This window comes from Xenopus tropicalis, chromosome 8, assembly GCF_000004195.4.
Source record: "Xenopus tropicalis strain Nigerian chromosome 8, UCB_Xtro_10.0, whole genome shotgun sequence".
Lineage (NCBI taxonomy): Eukaryota > Metazoa > Chordata > Amphibia > Anura > Pipidae > Xenopus > Xenopus tropicalis.
The window spans coordinates 112,428,624-112,449,389 of NC_030684.2; positions in this window are offsets into that span (position 1 = coordinate 112,428,624).

The window sequence follows — 20,766 nt, forward strand, 5'->3', positions numbered from 1 at the left end:
CTGAGAGCTATCTCCCCCTACCCCTGTATTCCCTCACTTGTACTGAGAGCTATCTCCCTACCCCTGTATTCCCTCACTTGTACTGAGAGCTATCCCCCTCCTTCCCCCAATAACCCTGTATTCCCTCACTTGTACTGAGAGCTATCCCCCACACCTGTATTCCCTCACTTGTACTGAGAGCTATCTCCCATACCCTGTATTCCCTCACTTGTACTGAGAATTTTATGCCCCCCTACCCCTGTATTCCCTCACTTGTACTGAGAGCTATCTCCCATAACCCTGTATTCCCTCACTTGTACTGAGAGCTATCCCCCCTACCCCCTGTATTCCCTCACTTGTACTGAGAGCTAATTCCCATAACCCCTGTATTCCCTCACTTGTACTGAAGAGCTATCTCCCCTACCCCTGTATTCCCTCACTTGTACTGAGAGCTATCTCCCCTACCCCTGTATTCCCTCACTTGTACTGAGAGCTATCTCCCCTACCCCTGTATTCCCTCACTTGTACTGAGAGCTATCTCCCCTAGCCCCTGTATTCCCTCACTTGTTAGCTGAGAGCTATCCCCCCTACCCCTGTATTCCCTCACTTGTACTAAGAGCTATCTCCCATAACCCTGTATTCCCTCACTTGTACTGAGACTATCCCCCTACCCCTGTATTCCCTCACTTGTACTGAGAGCTATCTCCATAACCCTGTTCCCTCACTTGTACTGAGAGCTATCCCCTACCCCTGTATTCCCTCACTTGTACTGAGAGGCTATCTCCCCTACCCCTGTATTCCCTCACTTGTACTGAGCTATCTCCCCTACCCCTGTATTCCCTCACTTGTACTGAGAGCTATCTCCCCTACCCCTGTATTCCCTCACCTTGTACTGAGAGCTATCTCCCATTCCCTCTGTATTCCCTCACTTGTACTGAGAGCTATCTCCCATTCCCTGTATTCCCTCACTTGTACTGAGAGCTATCTCCCATACCCCTGTATTCCCTCACTTGTACTGAGAGCTATCTCCCCATACCCCTGTATTCCCTCACTTGTACTGAGAGCTATCTCCCATAACCCTGTATTCCCTCTTGTACTGAGAGCTATCTCCATACCCTGTTTCCTCCACTTGTACTGAGAGCTATCTCCCCTAACCCTGTATTCCCTCACTTGTACTGAGAGCTATCTCCCGCATACCCCTGTATTCCCTCACTTGTACTGAGAGCTATCTCCCTACCCCCTGTATTCCCTCACTTGTACTGAGAGCTATCTCCCCTACCCCTGTATTCCCTTCACTTGTACTGAGAGCTATCTCCCATACCCCTGTATTCCCTCACTTGTACTGAGAGCTATCTCCCATACCCCTGTATTCCCTCACTTGTACTGAGAGCCTTATCTCCCTACCCCTGTATTCCCTCACTTGTACTGAGAGCTATCTCCCTACCCCTGTATTCCTCACTTGTACTGAGAGCTATGTCCCCTACCCTGTATTCCCTCACTTGTACTGAGAGCTATCTGCCCCTACCCTGTATTCCCTCACTTGTACTGAGAGCTATCTCCCATAATCCCTGTATTCCCTCACCTGTACTGAGAGCTATCTCCCCTACCCCTTTATTCCCTCACTTGTACTGAGAGCTATGTCCCCTACCCCTGTATTCCCTCACTTGTACTGAGAGCTATCTCCCTACCCTGTATTCCCTCACTTGTACTGAGAGCTATCTCCCCTACCCCTGTATTCCCTCACTTGTACTGAGAGCTATCTCCCATAATCCTGTATTCCTCACTTGTACTGAAGCTATCTCCCATACCCCTGTATTCCCTCACTTGTACTGAGAGCTATCTCCCATAATCCTGTATTCCGCTCACTTGTACTGAGAGCTATCTCCCATACCCCTGTATTCCCTCACTTGTACTGAGAGCTATCTCCCCTACCCCTGTATTCCCTCACCTTGTACTGAGAGCTATCTCCCTACCCCTGTATTCCCTCACTTGTACTGAGAGCTATGTCCCCTACCCCTGTATTCCCTCACTTGTACTGAGAGCTATCTCCCCTACCCCTGTATTCCCTCACTTGTACTGAGAGCTATCTCCCAAATCCCTGTAATTCCCTCACTTGTACTGAGAGCTATCTCCCTACCCCTTATTCCCTCACTTGTACTGAGAGCTATGTCCCCTACCCCTGTATTCCCTCACTTGTACTGAGAGCTATCTCCCCTACCCCTGTATTCCCTCACTTGTACTGAGAGCTATCTCCCCCTACCCCTGTATTCCCTCACTTGTACTGAGAGCTATCTCCCATAATCCTGTATTCCCTCACTTGTACTGAGAGCTATCTCCCATACCCTGTATTCCCTCACTTGTACTGAGAGCTATCTCCCCTACCCCTGTATTCCCTCACTTGTACTGAGAGCTATCTCCCCTACCCCTGTATTCCCTCACTTGTACTGAGAGCTATGTCCCCTACCCTGTATTCCCTCACTTGTACTGAGAGCTTCCCCATACCCCTGTATTCCCTCACTTGTACTGAGAGCTATCTCCCTACCCCTGTATTCCCTCACTTGTACTGAGAGCTATCTCCCATAACCCTGTATTCCCTCACTTGTACTGAGAGCTATCTCCCCTACCCCTGTATTCCCTCACTTGTACTGAGAGCTATCTCCCATACCCCTGTATTCCCCTCACTTGTACTGAGAGCTATCTCCCATACCCCTGTATTCCCTCACTTGTACTGAGAGCTATCTCCCATACCCTGTATTCCCTCACTTGTACTGAGAGCTATCTCCCATAACCCTGTATTCCCTCACTTGTACTGAGAGCTATCCCCCCTACCCCTGTATTCCCTCACTTGTACTGAGAGCTATCTCCCCTACCCCTGTATTCCCTCACTTGTACTGAGAGCTATCTCCCATACCCTGTATTCCCCTCACTTGTACTGAGAGCTATCTCCCATAAACCTGTATTCCCTCACTTTACTGAGAGCTATCTCCCCTACCCCTGTATTCCCTCACTTGTACTGAGAGTATCTCCCCTACCCCTGTATTCCCTCACTTGGACTGAGAGCTATCTCCCATACCCCTGTATTCCCTCACTTGTACTGAGAGCTATCTCCCATACCCCGTATTCCTCACTTGTACTGAAGTATACTCCCTGTATTCCTCACTTGTACTGAGAGCTATCTCCCATAACCCTGTATTCCCTCACTTGTACTGAGAGCTATCTCCCTACCCTGTATTCCCTCACTTGTACTGAGAGCTATCTCCCTACCCCTGTATTCCCTCACTTGTACTGAGAGCTATCTCCCATACCCCTGTATTCCCTCACTTGTACTGAGAGCTATCTCCCATAACCCCTGTATTCCTCACTTGTACTGAGAGCTATCTCCTAACCTGTATTCCCTCACTTGTACTGAGAGCTATCTCCCATACCACTGTATTCCCTCACTTGTACTGAGAGCTATCTCCCCCCCCCTGTATTCCCTCACTTGACTGAGAGCTATCTCCCCTACCCCCTGTATTCCTCACTTGTACTGAGAGATATCTCCCATAACCCTGTATTCCCTCACTTGTACTGAGAGCTATCCCCCCTACCCCTGTATTCCCTCACTTGTACTAAGAGCTATCTCCCCTACCCCTGTATTCCCTCACTTGTACTGAGAGCTATCTCCCCTACCCCTGTATTCCCTCACTTGTACTGAGAGCTATCTCCCCTACCCCTGTATTCCCTCACTTGTACTGAGAGCTATCTCCCATACCCCTGTATTCCCTCACTTGTACTGAGAGCTATCTCCCATACCCTGTATTCCCTCACTTGTACTGAGAAGCTATCTCCCCTACCCCTGTATTCCCTCACTTGTACTGAGAGCTATCTCCCATACCCCTGTATTCCCTCACTTGTACTGAGAGCTATCTCCCATACCCCTGTATTCCCTCACTTGTACTGAGAGCTATCTCCCATAACACTGTATTCCCTCACTTGCTAAAAAGCCATCCAGACCCTTCTTGAAGCTATATAATGTGTCAGTCAGTACAACTGGGGGGATTGGGTAAGACAGTTTGATATAATATCCTACACTTTTGTTTTTGAGAAGCAGTTACAGTTTTGAAAAAAAAGTATCCTGAAAATATTTGTAAAAATAACTTCCCTTTGCTGGTCATTGCCTTTCTGCTGTAGCTTTTGATTATACGTGTGGGAAGGTATTACAAGTGAGATGAGGATAAAACCAATCTTTGTGCCAATATGTCAAGGCTCTTTTTTTTGGCTTGTAAGGACACATTTTTGTGATAAGCAGCAACACATTTTAAAAATTTCTTGAACCTTTAGTTTCTGTCTAGAAAAATTCTATAGATAACATACTTACTGTTTAGATAGAACACCAAAGTGACTGGTATTTGGTATTGCCATGTATCAATATTAACATTAACCTGAATGGGTTGTCCCACCTGTGAAAATGAAGACTTGTATGAAGTAGAGAGCAATATTTTGAGACAATTTGCAATTGGTCTTCATTTTTAAGTATTTGTGGTTTTATGCGTTCAACACTTAAGTATGGAAATTTAGCACCAGCATCAGGCTTTTAAGGTTTAAATTACCCTAGCAACCAGGCAGTGGTTTGAATCAAAGACTAGATTATGAATAGGAGAGGGACTGTATAGAAAGATAATGATGCTAGAGAAGAAGAGATTGGGTAAGACAGTTTGATGGTTCACTGTCACGGTTCCATCTGTAGGCCCCACATATTTAATTTGAGAAATAAAAGTGTACTAGACCTTCTTTTTTTTATTTAGCTATCATAGATTATAATGTTTTGCTCTTGAACTGTCTTCCATGTTTATATTATACTGTTACTAGCTCATCTTGCAGTTTCAGTCTTTCTTAAGCCTCACTTGTTCACAGCCAAGGTGTCACAGTTCCTTTAGAAGAACCCGGTAGTGAAAAATGGCTTGGGGACTTGGGGACATGATCAAGTCATTGGTAGCATTAATAACGGTCAGTGATAGAACATTCTAGCTGTACAACATCAAACATTCCCTTGTAATAAGCACAATAACTTCCCTATAAAATCCAAAATGGAATCAGCTTTCAAAAAAAACAGCACAAAAAATTAATATGACATGAATTGGTTATGTAATAAAAGACACAAAGTTTGCCCAGGTCTAGTAACCCATAGCAACCAACCTGGTGTTTGTTTTCAAACTTTTCACTAATCAGTACTTCTTCTTGAATGGTTGTTATAGAAACACAACACCTTTCATTGCGTTACCCTATAAGTATTTAAATTCAAACAAAAGACAATGGATAAATCCAGATTTTGCATAAGGCTGGGAGTTGGCTGAATCCCAATGCAAACCCTGAATTTAGTGATCCCTACAGAATACTCGCCTGTACTAATTACAAGTGCATACACATAAAATAGATTTATTTTTTTCTTTTTAAATTAGCAATGAGCTTAAATGTTTAGTGAAAAGGATTGGTGACCCAAAATCCCAATTTGTGTAAGATCAAAATAATGTTTACAAAAGAAATACATTTCCATAGGATTTGTCCATACCAGAATCCATAGCAGTTTTTTACTAGATCATATCTTTGCTTCATAGTGAATTCTGATAACATTATTTTACTATTTGTTTGCATTTCATATTTAGAGAGCTCTTGACATTCCCTCCGTGCCCTTAATTCCTCCTGTGGCTCCCATATTTCCAGCCTTTGTTCTTATTCCTCCAAACAAAAGAGACGGGGATAAGCTGCTGCGATGTTCTCAAGAGTCCATGAAGTTGGGAAATGTTTTGGCATTGATGGTTTGAGAATTCTACACGTGTCAAATAAAGCTTTCACTCAAGAGCTAAGCTGAAACAGTGAAACTTCAAGCAAGTCTTTCAACCATCCAGATTTAACAAGAAGCCAGCGATGAAATGTTTAACTTTTCGTTAATAAAGTAGAGCTGGACAACAACAGTTCTCAGTGAGTGAAGCTTGCACCAATTCCACTTTTCCCTGACAGATCTCCTCATTGATAATGAACATCTGGGGGCTTACTTATTTAATTATTGTCTTTGCTAATTGGCATAGTGCTCTGAATAGCCGAGTGGCACAGAAGCGCCTATTTGTAGGCTGCCAATCAACTAGGGGGAAAATAGAGTTATTTCTTTCCATGTCAAATTCATTTGTTTATGAGTGGCTGCCAAAAGAGGGAAGAGTATACTATAATTATATAGTGAATGTATTGCAAGAAATATATAATGCCCAAGCTTTTCCACTCAGTCTTTGGGTCCTCGTATGAATGGATTTCAACAATGCCATCTCTGGAAAATAATCCCATTTTGCTTTGTACCGAGATGGGCTGAATAACGCAACTATCAAATTATTTTCATGGTTCCATTGAATCAAACAGCAGCAGATTTCTTTGTCACCTCTTCAGAAAAAAAAGATCTTCAGCAGTAACAAGCTTCCTTGTGACTCACTGTACTATATTAATAAGGACTTCATTTGTGTTCTGGATTATTCCAGTAGCTGTTATAGGAAAATATGGCTGGTGAATTCTATGCACCCAATATTTTATGATACCTCAACGTCTTCAGTACAAAGTCTCTCCCTTTCTCCATCCACAGAAATGCTTGCTTATCAATTTGCATTTAAATAACAGCCTTGAGGGTTGCATTTTATTTTTTTAATTATTTTTTCCCCTTATTAACACTGGACATCTTAGTTTTAAGGTGGCAACACACGGGCAGATATAAGCTGCTGATACGAGTCAATACAAGTCAACAGTTATCTGGACACGAATGGGCCCCCTGACAGGCCTCCTGATCGATATCAGCCAGGTGTCAATCAGGCAGGTTTGATTTTCCTGTCGAATTTGGGGACAGCATCGGCTCATTAATGCTCTTGTCAGCCTGACGGTACCTATGCCTATGTCATATGGTATGGATACTGTTATCCGAAATGTTCGGGACTTGGGGTTTCTAGATAAGGGGACTTTCCATAATATGGATCTCCATACCTTAGGTCTACTAAAAAATTATTTAACATTAATTAAACCAAACTGGATTGTTTTTCCATCAATAAGGGTTAATTATATTTTAGTTGGGATCAAGTACAAGGTACTTGTCCTTGAAAAAGGAAAACATTTTTAAAACTTTGAATTGATTGATTAAAACCAAATCTATGAGAGATGGCCTTCCCATAATTTGGAGCTTTCCAGAAGATGGGTTTCTGTATAATGGAAACAACCAAATTAGTCTGATATCGCCCACCTTAGGTGGGCATGTCAAAAGGAGATCCGCTCATTTATATATATATATATAGATATACTGACCAAAATCGGTTACAAATAAGTTCTTATTAAACTTAAAACAACTGATAGAAACTATCTAAAAGAATCCAAAATTATTACATTACAATACATTTTGGGTACCATTATGTAACTAAGATTAGCTATCACAATATGTGAATAGGAAACTACCATGGTAAGAAACCAAGGAACTTATTGCTAAAGGAAAAAAGAAACATCCCAAAACATTTTAGAAGTACCCAATAAATTGTTAAAAAAAAGAATAAACAAGGGAATAAGAAAAATGCTGATATTTTACAAAATTTTTTCTTTATTGTTTACGAGGAAGCCAAACAAAATCAATGTCCGCAGAAGCTAAAACTTACACCACGAAAATCCCTAAATGTGGATAGGAGGAAATACAAACACTACTTGATAAAGCCTTTGACCTAGATGTCATACACCAAAGGCTGAGGGAGTACAGGGAATCAGCACGGCTTTATGAAAGAATTCTTACTGACTGCCCTGAATATTGTTACAACTATGGGGCTTGCATTAACTTGGCCCAGACTGGCAACCTGGAAACTGACAAATGCCAGAAGGTAAGCTGATGTAAACTGCTTCATTATACTGACTCCAAGCGGGACTGTTTCAGGCTAATAAATATTCAATAAATATTCTTTGCTATCGTGTTAGAATGTGACCGCTAAGTGACAGTTAAAAGAGGACGAGTGCCCTGTGCATTTCTGGCATTTGATAAGAGCTTTACTACTATATGGCCAATGCTGGCATATACCCACAGTCTCCAATAAAAATGTATAGTATTTAAAAAATATTCAAAGACTCCCACTATTATGTCACTGCCTTCATGTTCATACAAGTGCATACTGAGAGACACTATTGCGTCAGTGTCTTTGTGTTCCTACGAGCGAGTGTTGAGAGAGATATCACTTGCTAACAGTCTACATTTAAAGCTGCTTCTGTAAGTATAGCTGTTATTCATCATTAATCGTCTGCATCAGTTGCTTTGCTGCAGTACAAAGCTGGGGTGAAACTTGCCAAGCCGTATTTCTCTTACACAATTCAGAGAAACTCAACAACAACACAAGAACCAAAATCATCTACAAAGGCAATGAACCAACTGGGAGCAGAGGGGGATCACTGACTGGAGCTATTGTGTTGACATCATCTTGGCGTTCAGTTGGGTAAAGTATTTTGAGGGAAGTTCCAGAATTTTTTTAAGGGGTAGAAAGTCCCCTGTGCTGTAATGAAGCCTTGGAAATCTCTGCACATGGGTTACATTTTGATATGGATAATTGACTATCAATAATTTGTGAGAGAACAAACAAATCAGTGGTAGCTATAGCTGCTGAGAGAAATCAGTATTTATTTATTTTAGTTTTGCAGCTCTTTGTGCACGCTCCATTTGCTAAGCCTATAAAGAACTCAATAGACTGCTCAGATTTTACAACAACCTTAACCATGACAGCAGAAACCTGTTCAAACTTGATTAGGGAGCCGATATAATGATGTGGCTCCTCCATTGTTCCACACATGAGGGCCGGCCTTTGTCCATTTATGCTCAGCTCTGTCATATGTCTATTTTTGTCACAATCCTCTAGGAAGAAAGGGCATTTGATCATTCGGTTTTTTTGAGGGTCTTCAATATCCATTGTGCCAGCCTTGGCATGTTTAAAATTTAAATAATCAGCCATACATTCCATAATGCCTGGGAAATACCTGGAACTTAAAAAAGTTTAATAGTTCCCCCACCCACACACCGCTTTAATTAGAAACATGTAAAGAAAACCAAGACTGAGATTTTTACCTAAGCGTAGCCCGAAACTATGCTATTGTTTATTAACCACCCCCTTTTAGTTACATTTATTAATAGCATAGTAAGATTAAAACAAACTATCAAGCTCAACACTCCAAAAACTGATCAAGAGAACTCCAGCTGGCAGTTTGGCCTGACAGTAAGTTGTTGTTGACTTCCTTTCCCCAAAAAAATGGGATTGCTCCCTGGATAAATGCCACTGATACTTTCATCAATCATGTATTCAATGTTCCACTAGAAAGATAATCAACTATTTTTTGAACGCCACCAACAAAGTGTTCATGATGTCTATGAAGGTTTTCATTCATCCAGGTCATGGTGCAGATGACAATAGGACATCCAAAGTGATTGTAGGAACTAGAGCGATTTCATTATGAGCATAGATAGGATTACATTACTATAAGAGCAGTCAGGATTTGGACTTTCCTACCAAAAGAGGTGGCAATGAACACTTTAATCTAGAAGAAGTAAATCTAGAACAACTGGACTTGCTGAGTTACTTACTCACACCCTTACATTACTCAACAAGTCCAGTATAACAGCAGTCAGGATATGGACTTTCCTACCAAAAGAGGTGGTAATGAACACTTTAATCTAGTAGAAGTAAATTTAGAGCAGCTGGACTTGCTGAGTTACTTACTCACACCCTTACATTACTCAGCAAGTCCAGTTGCTCTAGATTTACTTCTACTAGATTAAAGTGTTAATTACCACGTCTTTTGGTAGGAAAGTCCAAATCCTGACTGCTGTTATAGTAATGTTATCCTTTCTATGCTCATGATGAAATCTCTTTTTTTAGTTCCTACAGTCACATTGGATGTCCTATTGTCATCTGCACCATCCTACAAAAGAAAAGTTCAAGATTATAGTCATACAGGGAAAGGTTTGTTTTTTTTTAAAGAGTGTGCTTCTACAACTTCATCACCACCCTACTGACACTGAGCTGACTGTAATTGCCCCTATTTTACAATGCTGCACAATATGATGGTACAATGCCAAGGTTCAGAATTCAAATATTTTGGACATATTAGGGCTTCCAAATTATGTCTTCCAGTAAACGGGCACAGTGACTGTTCCTCCATGGATACAGAAAGTCTAACTATTTGAAAACATTTCTATATGAGTTTGTAGTACATTTACTAATATTTTCTACTGGTTTAACTTTGAACAGGAATAAATAGTTTGTCATTTGGCATCTCCTTCATAGCCAGCAAAGGTGGCAGAGTTACTGCCTGCACTCACTCAACAAATGGAATGCGGGTGGGGGGAGTTCAATGAAATATGACAACCAAGTGAAACACTACTACACTGACGTCCAGCATGTTGGGATCAGTTTCACAACTTACAAAATCCTCTGGCAGCCAACAGCTAAAGGCTGTGATTTGAAAATTATTGGTGACCTTTAGGATATCTATGTGGGAGTACAAGTAAGCAGCAGTAATGGTTAAGAATAGGGTCCCCACAAGTAATTATATCTGTAAAAAGAGAAACTTTAACACTTATAGATCTTGCACAGAAAGAGCTCAAGAAAAGTCTATAATGGTTTTGGGTTCATTAAGATCCCAATGGGGTTATGTAAGATAAGGCAATAAGTTTGCCCAGGAGCAGTAACCCATAGCAACCAATCAGGAGATAACATTTACTGGTCACATGTTTAAAAGAAAACATCTTATTGGTTGCTATGGGTTACTGCTCCTGGGCAAACTTAGTGCCTTTTATTGCATATGGAGGCAGGTCTGCAAGAAAGTACTCCAAGGCTGCCTTTAATCCCATATCCTATAAAATATCACTAAAACTAAAGAGGAGCATGACACTAAAATGTATATTCATGACCCCCCCCCCCCAATGACAATACATTTTTTCAAAATTATGTAACATATTCCTATTCCCCCAACCTCAGCCTCACTTGTCCTGAGTCCCACTCATCCTGATCCTGACTCCCCTGTATATGGGAACCCAAAATACATTTTTTGGCTTCTATGCAGCGTCCAGAGTGGGACAAAAAGCAATGTGTTTCAACCGTTACGGTGCTATCAGGCAGGAACCTGAGAACTGCCTTGCTACCGACCTTGGGGGAGGGAAGGTCATAAAGCGTGTCTGTCACACTGCATGAGTGACATGGAATTCATCCATTACAAAGAGCAAATTGGCATATTTATAAAGGTGTGTGTATATTTGTTTACACCGGACTAACGTCTAAAGTTATGCTATTATTTTACATCACTTGACTTGGTAAAACCCATTGAAGTCAAACAAACAAATTCAGGAGCCAAGCTAAAACCTCACTTTTACACTAGAATGCTTGGCTCCACGTTTTATAAAACATTACCTAGCTTTATAAGGGTGCAGGTGCATCTTAACAACCATATTTAAGTGCTAATGCTTGGTGTATTTACCAAACAAATTGGCCAATGGCCATAATGTATGAGTAGAAGTCCTCATATAGAAGTTGTCCTATTAGTAGCCCCCCTGAAAAATGTCTCGCTGTTTCTTTGTTTAAATATTACCTTCAGTAGTTCTCATAAGAGCAATTTGTCAAGGATGTCACAATAACTAAAGCAGACCCTGTGGCTGCTGAAAGGTCTGGGAGGTCAGAGGAGCCCAGCGTGTCACCTATGGATGAGCAAGTAATATATGTTGCAAAACAGGTTATTTGTACAAGTTGAGGGGGTGCTTAAATGGTTTTGCTGTGGAGCCCAGTAATGACTTCTTACACCATCACGTTGTGTGTCTTTACTTACATTACTGTGGAGAGTTTACATCCTTTCAAGCATAGTTTGTTGATGGATTTACAGGTACCTGCAAGGCACTGAATTAAATGCTGGAGAAATGACTTTGAGATAAACAAATGGTCGCATTCATCTGCCAGGAACAAACCACACATCAGCCATAATGCTTTTCTACTGTTGGCTGGGGAACAAGGTACAAAGGTATGCAAAACGTATCCCAACAATCAAGTCAATGGCCGTTTTACTCTTTAAACAGAACAGCCTGCAGATTCCATGTTTGATTTGTGACTGTGCGCTTCGCTTGTTCAGATTTCTATCCAACACATCCAACTTGACAGGAGAAGCCCTCCCACACAGGCACGATTAAGTGTGCCAAATGACGAGGAAATGGAAGATGTGATGAGACACATGGAGAGCGAGCTGTGGTGCCCAATGCATCATCCATATGAGCTGCACATTAATTATCCTACTTTCTCTTAAGGTATCTGTGGATCACAAGCACAGAGCCAAGCAGTAACGGCAGGGAGAATTGATGAGCATTAGCATTAATTAAATCAAGATCAGTTTCATCTGCAACACTGTATTGTAAACAAACAGACTGTCCTTTCCTGAAGAATATCTGTATTGAATTATTGTATCTGAGACATGTGCAGACTATAGAATAGATTATTGATGAAAACTAAAACCTTAACATAATGTCAAGAACATGAAGTATTAATAACATAAAGAATTAACCAATCATTGAGGGTTGAAATATAAGCAATTTAATGGGATGACAGTGTTCAGGTTATCCAGCCTGCAGTCAAATAGCATCGGTCTGCTTGTTAACCCAACGGACCAACAAGTGGACTAGAAACTGGAGGGAGGCCTGACCTTGTCAACTGACTGAAGTGTGAAGCATCAGCAGATTAGATTTTCCATCCAGTAGGGTCACAGGATAGCCTGCCTTATTACTTCTCAAGGTTCCAATACCGACACTCATGGTCAGGTAGTAGGCTCCAAATTGACCAAGCAGTGACCTAAATACCATTAGAATAAAGTTTTGTACTTTTAGAATAGTGAAGAAATATCTAATGTATTGCTGTGGGTTGAAACACCACTGTGTCTTTTATTAACTGCCATCTAATACTATGAAGGTAGCCATCTATTCCACTGTAAGCAAAGCCAAGCATCTGCTGAACTTTGCCTTCTCCAGGGGCTACCAACCACAGCTTTGAGAGTCAATATTTGGCTCCTGATGTTTTCCACTTTCTTAAAGAGCTTTACCAAGATAGTTCATTACGTAGCATGCTTTACCTCTTATAATAGGGGAATCAATATGGAATCTGATCTTTACGGTCATATGAAAGAAAGCATGAGGTTAACAGGCTATTCGTTTGGATTATTCCAGGAAATTCTAATTTGCAGGATGGTAGTTTTATTTCCACCTCAATACAATGTAAATGTCTAGCTAATTAATAATATTAATATTGAAAAGCTCATTCATATTGCTTTTCAATAATCAGTTCTACTGTGTGCATACCAGTCCCAGTCACAGCTTCCTGTGGCTTTAATTTACTTTAATACACTGTTGAGCATTTATGGATGGAAACGCCAGTGCCAAGCCAGTAGGTAAAGGCATACCCCCTGCCATCATCTGGCCAACCCCTCCCCCCTTCTTATTACCACCCAGTGCCCTGAAGCTTTGCTGCACTAATGTGCAGACCAGAGTTACAGAGGGCAGTTGAGGTATATGCCTAGGGTCCTAGCCCCACCCCACACCAATGTGCCCTAGCCACGTGCCTCTTCTGCCTACCCCTAGTTCTGGCCTTGGGAAAAGCACTCACACCTCCACTTCCACGCGGTTCCCAGTGACTTCAAAGTGAGCCGTAGATGCTGTTATTGGCGTCCCTCCATTGGCGCCTTTCCGCCGGCGGAGAAGCCCTACGTGTGACATTAGCCTTTAAATGTCAGCTCTGCTTTGGGAAAAGTAAATATTTTATAACATCCACCCTATTTCCCCGGCACCATCACTGATAGGAATCCCATCAAACTCATGTTTGGTTAATATGTGAAATGTTTGGTTAAAAATGTGAATCTGTTTTTTTCGCTGAAATCAACTTTCTCTTATTTCCAGGATATTGTTTTCTTACGTCTGCCACCTAAATGATTGATCATTGAAGATTTCTTTTTTCCTTTTTTACAAGCATCATTTGCAGCTTTCATATACACAGCTCAGATTAGCGAGGTATTTAGTACTGATTTTTATACAAATACAAAAGAAAGAGGATGTGTGCGTGAGGCAAAGGGACTGGCTGGAGAACCAGCTTTGAGGTGGAGCCGATTCTCATTGGCTCCTTTATGTGACCTTTTTTAGACTTGTTTTCCTAAGAAGCAGGAGTTCCTGTTACAGGCGCAACAACAAGCGCACCCAGCAGTAAGACTTGCGTGGGGAATGAGATGGAAACTTCTCCTCTTATTATTATTATCCTTAATTAATGCAGTATTTACCACTTTATTCCACTGCTCGTTAAAGAGATTATACATCATTCCCATCAGTCCCTGCCCAAGTGGAACTTACAATCTAGGGTCCCTATCACTTACACATTTGTACAATAGTCCCCCTATAGAAGATGATCTGAAGGGGTCTTACCTCAAGTGGCCCAAAGCAAAGGACTTGCCTTGACCCCTTCCATAACAGTTTTGCTCCATCCAAAATGTGCTGGTCTACAAATCCTTAGATACTCAAACACATTATCAAATGTTAAAGTGGGGTTCTGTAGCCTAGGGATGGAGTACCCTCATCTACTGTCCCAGTCTCTTACTCATTAAGTCAGCCTGCAGTTGTCTTTAAGCTATTCACATAGAGTCCAGTAATGAACTGACTGTGCTTCCATATTTGCAGGCTGGTACTTGTATGGCAATTATCTCCTTGCTTTATTTCAGAACCTGTAACTGAGGTATTATCCACTCCACATTTTGTGAATGCCAAAAATCAAAATAGGACTATGTCTGCCCTCTACTGCCTATTGGTAAGTAAGCATTGCATGGTATCTCCCTTTGTTAGCCAATGGACCCCAACAGACCTACAGGGAGATTGGCAAAAATACACGACAGCAGGCGACAGATCTCCCAAAAATGCCTTCGCTGACATTGTAATAGCCACATCACAGCTAGTAATGTAATTTAGCGAAAGGCAAAGCTTTTTAGAGAGATTTGTTGCCCATGGTAGCAAAAGATTTAACCACAGGCAACAAATCCCCCCATGTGTCCTTGCCCTAAATGACAGTTGCACCAAAAATTATGGGAAGAGGTGATACAAAGAGATCAGAGACCTTGTATTCATGAAATTGCTGGTGTAGTGCAGACTGGTAAATCGCAAGTGCAAGTTGTGGCACACACTACTTAATAGACACCCTTAGTTATGCTAGAATTCTAGAAGATAATGCTGCATTGTGGGTAAAAAAAAGGCACACTGTGTGCAAATTTTGCACCTGCAAAGTGGTGTGACACTGGGCAATTTGTCTCTCACAATGATTGCTCCGGGCTGTGTATCCAGAAGTTCCCAGGGGACATGTGAAGAGCCCATGGAGCCCTTGACAGCCATTTAAGAACATGCCCCACACCATGAAAAAGAGGCCGAGCAGAAAAGTGAAGTAGCTGGTAATTCTGTCCAAGTGCTAAGCTGCTCCTCAGGTCTGTCACCAAGCCATTTATCTCCTGTAGGATTCTGGCTGTGTGTATATGCTTTGTTTTACTTGAAACCAATATACCTGTTCCCCTTGAAAACCACTGGCCCTTCAGGGAATTTGCAGATACACACAGTGAGCAAAGGTTCATTTAGTACATGCTGATAGACGGCTGGGTGTAGAGTTTTGTGCTGATGTCACACATCACATAGAAAGGTAATGAGCCATTAGAAATTCGGGCCAATGGATATGTGTAAATTGTGAAAGTTGCTTTCCAATTCCGACAGGCCAATTTAGTGTAAATGATGCTAATAAAACATAGAGCTGTATGCAGTCACTATATGGCATGGAGTTCTGGCAAATGCACTTTAATCATGCAGAGGAACTGGGTTTAATTGTGAGTGCTAACTGAACTCTTAGGCATTGCAAAGGACAAGAAAAGCCTTTTATATGTTATTTATTTTTGCCCTCCAGTTGCCCCCATCCCCCCCCCATGCCCACCACCCACATTGTCCAAAACTGCTCCTTATATTCATACCTGGTAATAACGGCAAAGATGGGTTGGCAGCCACCATTCCAGGACACTTGGGTGGGGGAGATTTATCAACTCGAGTTTTTGTACTAAAGAAACTCAAATTAAAATTATATTTCAAGAACTCAAATTTCTGGTATTTATTAAGTGCAAAAAAAACAAAAATGTAGAAATTCGCCATCTAACGTTTATTCAATTTAGAAAAGCAAACTTGAATTCACAAACTCAAAAACTGATAAATAAGCCCATTGATGTCCTATCTGCCAATCTCTTCTGCCAACTGGTACTATACATAGTTGAAGTCAGGATCAGCCAGGCTTCAAATGCACGTGATGCTGACTGAGGATCTAGGTATGAATATATATAGTGGCCTAACATGGTTACTCTCCTTTTACTAACAGGTAAGCACAAATGGAGCGGTGTTGGACAGTGCTTGTAGTGCAGTTTGGGAGTGGCTTTTAAAAAAACAACACTCATCCATCAAGTTCAACCTTTGTATCTATATGAAACCTGCCTAACTGCTAGTTGATCCAGGAAGAGGGGAAAACCTTATCCAAAGTGTCTGCAATTTATTTCAGTTTAAATCCCCTTGGTGGTCCAAACCATTGGTCGTGCCTCACTTAGCTCATAACAATGCTACAGATATTTTAAAATATTGCTGCATCAGGCATAGTTCCAGGACAGGGACAATTCTATTCCCTGAGGTGGCTGCTACTTTGCCTTTATGCGCTGGAGGTAATTGTGCTTTCAGCAATAGAAGAGCTAAATATCCAGTTTAATAACCAGAAATTTGCCTCTTAAAGTTACCGGGAGTGGCTTTTTGCCTCGCCCGTAACTAGTGGGGGTGCTGCCGCATAAGGCAAGTTTCATAACTCACCTCATAGCAACAGTGCCCCTGTTCCAAAACTATCTATGACAACAAAAAAGCTTTTACACTATGGAAATACCAGCAGATAACAACTTGTTCATAGGTCATAAAGGAAGTCTCTTCGAACTCTTGAGTCAGCACTTCCATTAGAATGGATTAGAGAAAGAAATTTACACAAAGCTTGTGATGAGATTTGGGGGACCTTTATTAATTCTTGACATAGGGAAACTTAAATAATATAATGTAGTATATTACTCCATCCTTTCTCTTCTTTTGTTGTATTCATGTTATTGGTCCTAAATATGCAATATATTCTTTATTTTAAAGATAAGGCTGGTAGAAGGGAGGGGCATCCAACTATAGAAGTAACCAAAACACAAGTTGGCCTTGGTATATATAAGAGATTGACCAACCATATGCTGGAATATTGGGAAGTACAACAGGATCTCTTGTTCTGAAACAATTTTGATGGCTACACGGCCATGTTCCATTAATTATAATGGAATTATGAGACAGAAATCCTTGGCACTGTATTCCTGGGGGGCTGATTATGATCATGTTCTACCAAGAAGTCAACAAAAATGGTTCAAAGGGGGCTTCATCCAGCCAACAGGCCCCAGTTGGTCTAAGAGTCAATGCGCTCATCTTTTCCCACAAGAGAATGCTGTAGGAAAATTGCTAATTATACAGCCTGCTTCCTTCCTTCCATCTCCTGGGGTTTGTGACGGCTCAGGCCACACACTGGACATCCCTCAGCAACAATTTCCTGTTTTTTCCCATGTAATAATTTAATTTACATCTGAGAGCCAAGTTGTATTTTTTTCCAAGGGCAGGGGATGTGTTTGCTGGCTGTAATACATGCCCTTTGCTATATATCTCTTAATTGAATAGCGTGTGTAGTGCTAGTTGGGGTTTGGTAGCATCATTATTTTCCCCAAGCATCAACAACCCCTTGTATTGCTGTATACTCCAAGGGATTATTCCCACTCTTACTGGCCTAAAAACCCGAAAACATTATTTTGGATCACCAAGTTGGATAATTATTGCATCCATCTGTATCTGACTAACGATTCTGATATGAGTGAAGTGGCCAGTCAGTAAGCCATGGGGATAAGCACCTCAGGTCTGAAAAACAGCAATGAGCTTGGTTTGATGTGTTTGTTTTATGTTCATCAACTCCCAGTCAACATGCCGCCTCTTTATTCCAGGATTTAGAGTTTACTTCATGCTTCTGCTCTGACTTTGCACCCAGTAGACTGATCCAATCTCTTTTATGAAATCCTTTTTAAAGGAACAGATTACAGTGATAGGTATATTAGGGGTTTCTGTGCTGTGAGGGGCTCTTTAACAAAGTTTTGTTCGGAAGCCGGAGTTCCCCTTTAAGTTTCAGCGCAGAACAGGCAAAACATGTTGCACTTCCCCCTAGCGGATGGAGGGGGTATTGCCAGGGCTCCAGCTGCGGCAGAACAAACAACTCCAAGTTGTTTAAACACAAAACAAGCTATGGCAGTGAATCCCATCTATCACGCGCTCCGTGGCTGTGCAACAGCTGGGGTGTTGAAGGGTAACATATACACGGCCAAAGAGAATTGTTATGCACAAACTCTGAATAAATATATGACACGGCAAAAGATGAGAAGTGTTCAATAGGCTCAGCTAAAATAATATGCGTCATAGACGCCCCAAAATAGAAAGAAACACTTAAAAGCACCATTAACACCAGAAATCACAATATCTCTATTGGGTATATACATGATAGGAATAACAGCAAACCAAATCATATAAGGAAAGATATGTGACAAAATTCCATTATATCCGTCCCACCCCACACATCCTTGTTCCAACATCTTAAACCCAGACAGTCTGGTATGAGTGGATTTCATAGCACTGATATGGGGAGAGAATAAGAGACAGAAATAGATCTGGAGCAGTTGTTATGAGACCCAACCCGAAACCCCCTGTAACTGAACGTCTTGTTGGATGGAGGTTTTACATCCCCTTTATTTATTTCCACAACTATTCCTCAGTAATAAACATTACGGATGGGGCATAAATCTACTCCTCATCAACAGTGTAGTGAAACAGTCAGATTTGCCTATAACATCTATACAAAAAGAGCACAAATGCAAACAATATGTCTATAAAGCCGGCTATACACAACTGTACAACTCGCCCACAACATAGCTGGCACAGGGGGTGGAACTACCTGGGGATGGGGGCAAGGCCACAAATAAATTGATATTTCCCCTAGAAGTATAAACATTAGCAGTGTTAAAGGGAACAGTATAATTCTATATAGGAAGGGATATGGAGGACTGAGATAGAGATCAGAGGCATGAAGTGAGTAGAGTCAGACTTACAGCCCGATGCCCTGGGATGGATAGGGTATTTGTCCAGATCAGACTGACTGGGCCGCGATTGTGTAAAGTTTCGATTTTAAAGTTGGATGATGAATTGTGTGCAAGTGCAGGAGAATCCTTGTTAGGATACAGTTTGATCTCGTAATGTGTAGCCAGCATATTATGCACTGGGACTGGGAGTCAAAATAGGCCCTGGCATTTCAGGTACACAGAGACCCAAACAGCCCACTAAATAGTGAGTGTCTATGGCACCTTACAGCAGCCCCTCTGGCATTTGCCAGAACCACAGATTGCCAGTCTGGGCTTGCTATTATGTATAAAGTAAAAGTCCAGTCTCATCTCTATAACCCCCTACACCTCACGTAGCCAAGGAAGAAGAGCTGCTGGCATAGTAAGCAACAAGGTGGCATAGCGGGCACTGATCTAAAAAAGGGTAAGTAATGCAATGAAGACATTTCCACTAAGCCTCCATGCCAGATAACTATTACTTGGTGAAAACATGGACATGCCAGGGAACACATGTAAATGATAAAAATGATAACTTTAAAAAAAAAAAAAAGGCATACCCACTAACTACAAGCCATTATTCCTGGGGTCTGGGCATTATTGTAGATGATGGCACAAATTTCCACTGATCTAGTTGTATCCTGTGTATGAGGATGGAATTCTCAGGCTTTTTTGAAAAAGTGACCGTGAAATCTGTGCAGAGTTTCTGCCGATTCTTGAACCTGTCTGGTGTATCCGCCACTTTTTGTAGGAAATGCATTGTGCAGCTTTACTGTTCTCCCTTTACTACACTGCCTGCAGTGGTTAATTTTGCTCCAGCAAGCTGTGCATAGTTTGCTTTGATTCCTAGAGGGCAAATTACTGGACATAGACTACAAATTGTAGTACGGGCTTCTCCACAGGGGAACAAATGAAATCTACTTTAAGCCCCACAGTCCCCCATGCTGTGGCACACAAAGCCCTCTCCAGTAGCAGTGACCCCTGCAGTTTGCTTCCCCTTAGACTGCAATTGGAAGCACCACAAGTAACTTCCTACCTGTTATATCTGGCACATGCCTCTCCAGCCAGCAGTGCTGTAAATGAGCTGGCGATAAAAACAAATAGTTTCTCTAATTTTGTTTTCAAATTTACAAGACTTTCCTGAAACCAACCAACCTTCCTTCTTTCTTTCTTTATTTTTCATGTAAGCACCAGAAGAACACTAGTAAGTACATATAACAATGTTTATATATATATATATATACACAATATGAGAGCACCACACTCCAAAGATTGCTACCATGTAACTGCCCCTGTGCACAGAATACCATAAAGATACCGAATCAAACACAACCAGCACCAAGGGTCTTGTGGTTCAAATAAATATTAGTGTAATATAATTGGATGTACAACCGACGTTTCGGTCCTTCATGGGACCTTTTTCTTGAATTATAATAAGCTAATATTTATTTGAACCACAAGACCCTTGGTGCTGGTTGTGTTTGATTCGGTATTTGTGTGTGCGGAAAGTAGGGAAGTTCG